At 46.0% G+C, this 6,257-nt stretch overlaps 1 pseudogene; it reads left to right on the top strand.

Moving 5' to 3' along the window:
* Nucleotides 1-627: 627 nt before the first annotated feature.
* LOC111745069 lies at nt 628-743 on the top strand (annotated as a pseudogene).
* Nucleotides 744-6,257: the final 5,514 nt, after the last annotated feature.

Here is a 6,257-nt window from a genome sequence, read left to right as displayed (position 1 = left end):
ATTTTTGTCTTATCCTTATTCTAACAGGTAGTTGAGGGAGAACTGTAGCTAAAAGAAAAATACTAAGAATAATAGAAAAATTGACTCAAAATAAAATAAAAATAATTCAGGAAATAAAAGATAACTTTGAGTTGAAATTGCCTCAGAAATGTTTTAAGAGATACCACACGGACAAAACATGAACAAGAAGCTTTGAAAAAAGAGCAATCAGAAAATCAGAATTCTTTTTTTTGGGGGGGGGGGTACAATTTGCCACCTTGAGCAGAAACAGCCAGAAAATAAGAATTCTTGAACTATTAAAGATATTGCTGAAATTTTAAAAATTCATAGAAGAGGTAGTGGATCTTTGAACACAGAACAGAAAGATGCAGAATACGAAAGCAGAGACAAGAGCTATGAAGATGGATCCAGGTCCACCATCTGCTATCAGGAGTTTCAGAAAGAGAAGGTAGGAGAGCAAGAGAGAGGAAATGGTACAGAGGAATTTCCCAGAGCTGAACAGAGATGCGGACATCAAATTGAAAAGCTTGGCAGATTGGATGTGGCTCCATAGTGTAGCGGTTAGCACATCTGCTTTACATGCGCAGAAGGTCCTGGGTTCACGCCCCAGTAAAGCCATGGTCCATGGTCTACGGCCATGCCACCCTGAACAAGCCCGATGTTTGATCTCAGAAGCTAAGCAGGGTCGTGCCTGGTTAGTACTTGGATGGGAGACTACCTAGGAAGACCAGGTGCTGTAGGCATAAATAATAAAAGAAAAGAAAAGCTTGGCAAATGATGAGCAGAATAGATTTCTTAAAAACTAATGCCTAGACACACTAAGAAATATCTGAATATCAAGGATAAAAAGAACATTAAAAGCTTTCTGTTTAAAAAAAAAAAAATCGCAAAGAACGTGAATCAGTCTGGCATCACCAATAACAGAGGCCAGAGACAGAAGAGAAAGATCTTCAAATTCTAAGAGAAAACTACTTTTAACCTGAAATTATATACCTTCTTGGCCAGTTAAAGATGTTCTATGTAACAGAAAATACAACCCAGACAGTACCTTAAATAAATAGGAGGCTACTTTTCTCATCTGACAAGACATCCATAGGAAGCATTGCTTGCTTGTTCAGTAGATAGAGACATTAGAGCTAGCATTTCTGTGCTCTCACAGGCCTTTACTTTATATTGTTGCCACATGGTCACATTATAGAGCTACAGCTCCAGACATCACGCCTATGTTTCTTTCATAGCAAGTAGGCAACTAGCAGGTTAGCCTCACTAGCCAAACTCAAATGTAAGGGCTAAATAAAGACATTTTTCAGACCATGCAAGAGCTTTGGAAATTTACCTCCTAAACACCCTTCATTAAGAAGTTGTTTGAGAATCTATTTCAGCAAGAATGACAATGTATTAGTCAGGGTGAGTAATCCCAGCTATTAGACCACACGCACGCACACATGCATGCACGCGTGCACATATGCAGTCTCAGCAGTTAAAGACACTAAAGGTTCATTTCCTGACCACCTCAGAGTCCAGTGTGGGTTAGTGGGGGCCAGGGCAGGGAGTGGGAGAGGCTGCTCCACACCATCGTTCAGGACCTAAATTTCCTCCATCTAGTTCTTCTGACATTCCCTGGGGCCTCGGACTCCTTCTCAGGAACATTCTTTTGGTGAACAGGGGTAGAGGGAGAGAAAGGAAGGCACATCACTCCCATGGAAGTAACACACCTTCCAGGCACATTTCCTTGGCCAGAACTAGTGTTGTAACCCAACATAGGTGCAAAGAACCGGGTCACCTACCCTAGCTCCAAGGAAGCAGAGGAGCTCATGGACTTTGGTGAGCACCTGCATTCTCCGTAAGAGGCGGAAACCAACTAAGAGGAAGGTGTTGCAGATAAACAGGGATTTATGCAGGCGTTCAGTGGAAAGAAATCTCAGGACCACCGCTGTTGCAGCACGCCTGGAAAGCAGCGTTCACATCTGGTGGGTAGAAACTTTGGAGTGAGATCATTGAGGGGTAAACGGCAACTTTTAAAAAAACTTGCCTCACGGGATATAATGCACAGCATAGGGAATATAGTCAATAACATCGTAATAACTTCGTACGGTGACAGAAGTTTACTAGAATTGTCATGGTGATCATTTCATAAGATATGTAGATGTCGAATCACTATATTGTACACCTGAAACTAATATAATATCATATATCAACTATCATAACAAAAAAGAAGCTGTCAAACTGTTTTTCTAGAATGGCTGGACTATTTTATACTTCCATCCACCCTATTTGAAAGTTCCGGTTGCTCCACATTGTTGCCAACACTCGATATCATCAATCTTTCCCCTTTTAACTGTTTATTGCATGTGTACTGATATCACGTAGACAATTTCTATTTCTCCAGTGACTAATGGTGCATCTTTTTATGTGCTTATTTGCCATTTGTGTATCCTCTTTGGTAAACTGTGCTTTCAAATCTTTTGCCTATTTTTAAAATCAGGTTGTATGTCTTCTTATTTTTGTTATTCTATATTCCAAGCCCTTCATCAGGTATACGTTTTGCAAATCTTTTCTTCCAGACTGTGGCTTCTCTTTTCTTTTCTTTATGGTGGTTTCAAAAAACAAGTGCTCTTCCATTTAGGTATATGATTCATTATTAGTTAATTTTGGTATATAATCTGAGGTTGGGATCGAGATTCATTTTCCCCCTTTATAGTTATCCATCTTGTCAACTCATACCAAGAAAATAAATAAATAAATAAAAAGACTGCTTATACTTGACTGATTATGTCAAATCTGAAGCTCAGTTTGGAAATACTCGATGTCTTAACAAAATTGAATTTCCCAATCCGTGAAAATGTTATCACTTTCCAGTTAATAACATTTAACATTTAGTCTTTGTTTAATTCTCTCAGCGATGTTCTGCAGTTTAGGGGGTAGAGTTGCTACACATCTTCGTGGGAGTGATACCTAAGTATTTCATTGCTGTTATAAGCAGAATTTAAAATTTTTAATTTCTAACTGTTCATGACTACTAAATAGAACTAAATTTGATTTTCTATATTGACCTTGTATCCTACAATATCACTAAACTCACTTATTAGTTCTATTAGCTTTTTTGTTGATTCCGTCCAGTTTTCTATGTAGATGATGATGTCTGTGAATAAAGTGAGTTTCACTTTATTTCCAATTTGCATGCTTTTCTTTTTCTTGTCTTGTTGCTCTGGCTAAGACCTCCAGGACTATGAGGACTGTAATTATTGAGAGTGGACATCTTCGTCTTTTCCTGATCTTAGGGAGAAAGCACTCGGATTTTTACCAGCTATAGATTTTTTCGTAGACACCTTTTATTAGATTGAGAAAGTTTCCTCCTATTCCTAGTTTTCTGAGAGTTTTTATTATAACATAGTGTCGAACTTTGTAAGATGCTTTTTCCGCGTCTATCGGGATGATCATATGATTTTCCTTGTGTGCTTAATTTGAATTAACGTATGATTTTTAAAATTAATAATAAAGTTATATATTCTTTCAAAGTTTTAATATAAAAATTCAGATTCCCGGGCCCTGAGCGGTGTCCTAGACCCTCCTTCTGGCTCTCCTTTCACATGCCTCTCAGTTCCATCCCCGACTCCCCATCCCTGTGGTCACCAGCACACCGCCACCCCCACTCCCAGATCAGGCCACCAGCACCTCTCACTTGGGTCCCTACCACCTCCTCCATCCAGCACTAACAGCCAGAGTGACAGTGTCAATCCTTACTAACCATTGCAATATTGTGATGATAAAAAATATATATATATATATATTTAGTATTCTTCTCTGTTTGTGGCACAGAGCTCCTAAAACCCCTGGAATTTCCTAAGCGATAAGAGTAATAATGGTATCTTGATATTTGTAACAAACTCCTTTAACCACATCTGAGTTTGTGTTAATGAGGTGACTTTTACTTGGTGGTGTTGGAAAAAACACACGCGGAAACCATGCCCCCGGCAATGGCTCGGCTCAGGGGCTCCTTACTCTGCCTATGCTGTTCCCCTCACAGCTCCTGCCCTGATTACTACCAAGGGCCTCTCAAATGTCACCTCCCCCATGAAGCCTGCTGAGCTACCCTTCTGCCTGTCCTCAATCACAGCTCAGAGCCTGTTGTAGGTCTGTATGTGTCTCCCCATCAGGCCAGGGAACATGTCTAATTTATCTCGCCAACCCGGTCCTCCACCTGGGGCCAGGCACACAAGAGAACTTTAGTGTTTGTTGAGTGAATAAATAAATCCTCGGTGAGACACTGGCTTTCAACAAGACATGAGAGAAGAGGGCAGAAGGTTAGGGCTACACAGAAGGAGATGGGAATGCTGTTAAAGGACTAGGGGGAAAAATCATCACAAAGGCTGGCTGCAGAAGGCTGGGTGCCCAGAGTTCCGAATGTGAGCCCCAGAGGACAGTGGGACTCTCTCTGACCACCAGGTGGCGCCAGACTCCCAGGTGTCTGACTGCCCTGTGCTTGTTCCCCAACTTCCCTCATGGGATGGAGCCCCAAAGAGGCCAGAGTTTCCTGCAGGACCCACAGCAGCAACACAACAGGGTCCATTGATGTCACCTCTCATTCTACAGAAGGGTATGCTGAAGCCTGAGAGGTTAAGTGACATGCCAAAAAACTCAGGCTGTGCACCCTCTCCCGGGACCAAGTGCATCTTACATCGTCCTGCTGCCTGCTAAGCCCCTGCCCAGCCCAAGGAGAGAGACAGACAAAGCCAGACCCAGTGGCTCGACCCCCATGATGGCCGCAGTTGGGGACAGGAGACCGTGGTGGCAGACGGAGGTGATCCTCACCTCTGGGTCAGACAGGTTCCCACTTTCCCTCCCTCCTCTGCTTGTTCCCATCTCTGTCCTGAGGGCCAGGTTAGGCGCACGCATATCTGGAAATGGAGCTGTCCTGGGGATCCCCAGTTAGAAAGCATCCTGGACGGCTCTCTGGGCACTGACAACCTGCCCAGCATACGTGCATTAGCTCCGGGTGTTCCGGCACTCCAGGAAGTGGGTGCCCTTACGGTCCTCTTCTTGCAGGTGGGGAAACGGGCACAGAGACATTTAGCACCTTGCCCACTTCACACAGCTGGCGAGTGAAGGAGCCAGAACATTTCCACACTGCAGACTGTGCTGCACCAAGTGTCATTAAAACGCCTCACCACTGAGTCTGCCTAATGTGACCGCCGAGCCAAGGCCAAGTCTGAACGGTCCTGTTGCTGACCCATGCTTTGTGAGCTTTCGGCCAGCTGCCTCTGCCTGCAGTCAGAGCCCCTCATTTCGCAGATGAGGAAACTAAGGCCCAGAGAGGGGAATAACTCGATAGAGACCCCACACCTGGTGTGGAGCAGAACCAAGGCGAGGACTCTGGCTTGGTGGCTCCAAGTCAGTGCCACTTTCTCAGCCATTTGTGAAGATCCTTTGTCCCTTCCTGTCCTAAGAGACCCTCCCCACTCCCATCTGGCCTCCTGTCACACCTCCTTGCAAAGTCCAGCTCTCTCTCCCTCACCTGCTGCAGACACAAACCGCCCACGGGACTGTGTCACTTTCCTGCAGCCCATTTCAACAGCCCCCACGAGGATTTCCACCGGGAGTTGAAGGAGATCTTTGCCCTTTCCCACCCCTGGGGCAGGTGCGTGAGGGGCACCGGATGAGGAAGCAGGACGGGTGTGGGCAGGCAAGTCCTTTCTGGGTCTCTCCTAGGTCCTCAGGTGCAGCCCCGAACTCCATCTGCTGTGTCCGGGCCCGGCTTCCAGCTGAGCAGGCCCAGGGCCCCAGGGCCAGGGGCTGGGACTGCGTCTGACGTCCTCGGCCTGGCTGCACCTGCTCACGACTCGCAGCACATCTGCTTCTCCTCCCCTCGCCAGGCCCTGGGCTCTGCTCCTTTCCCTATGGGACCCCCCAACACACACTTATCGGACCTCTTCTCAGGTGCTTCCCCCTCCTTCCTTGTCTCAGACTCTGGCCCCCCAGCTGGGCCTGGTGCAGCCTCCCTGCTCTCCGTGTTCCTACTGTGCTCCCCACTGCTGCGGCTCCTCGCTGAGGCTGGCGGTGGGGGAGCCGGGAAGTGGCGCCACCTCCCAGTCTACAACTGGGAAAAGTGAGGCCACCAACCCAGGGGGTTTCTCACAGGCATATCTGGAGCCTGGTTATTTATGTGTCCCCAAGGCCTGGCGTGGAGCCGGCACAGAGTAAACATTAAGTGTGGTGTGCCTGAGATGGTGGGTGGAATCGGCTGGGCTGGAATCTGC

This window comes from Pteropus vampyrus, unplaced genomic scaffold, assembly GCF_000151845.1.
Source record: "Pteropus vampyrus isolate Shadow unplaced genomic scaffold, Pvam_2.0 Scaffold145, whole genome shotgun sequence".
Taxonomy (NCBI): Eukaryota; Metazoa; Chordata; class Mammalia; order Chiroptera; family Pteropodidae; genus Pteropus; species Pteropus vampyrus.
The sequence above is the reverse complement of the archived record's forward strand: the minus strand, read 5'-3'. Positions and strand labels throughout refer to the sequence as shown.